At 40.5% G+C, this 200-nt stretch overlaps 1 protein-coding gene across 1 annotated transcript in view; it reads left to right on the top strand.

Moving 5' to 3' along the window:
- Positions 1-200, top strand: part of LOC119582182 — a 2,751-nt gene that overhangs the window by 133 nt on the left and 2,418 nt on the right. The gene's annotated exons all lie outside the window — the stretch shown is intronic.

The raw sequence follows: 200 nt of genomic DNA, 5'->3' as shown, positions 1-200 counted from the left end.
CCTTATCTTTATCGACCATATGCCTTAGTGAATAACTGGGTGACACAAACACGAGAGGAAAACAGTGGCAAAAAAGCCAAAGAAAGAAAGAAGGACGGAAAATGCTGGCGACGAAAATAAAACTGGATGATATTGGTTTCTATGTGTAAACAGGGATGACGCTGGCAATGCGAACAAACACTGGATAAAGTGACACATTA

The sequence above is a fragment of the Penaeus monodon genome, chromosome 15, assembly GCF_015228065.2.
Source record: "Penaeus monodon isolate SGIC_2016 chromosome 15, NSTDA_Pmon_1, whole genome shotgun sequence".
Taxonomy (NCBI): Eukaryota; Metazoa; Arthropoda; class Malacostraca; order Decapoda; family Penaeidae; genus Penaeus; species Penaeus monodon.
Note: the sequence above shows the minus strand (reverse complement) of the source record. Positions and strands in the feature narration are given on the sequence as shown.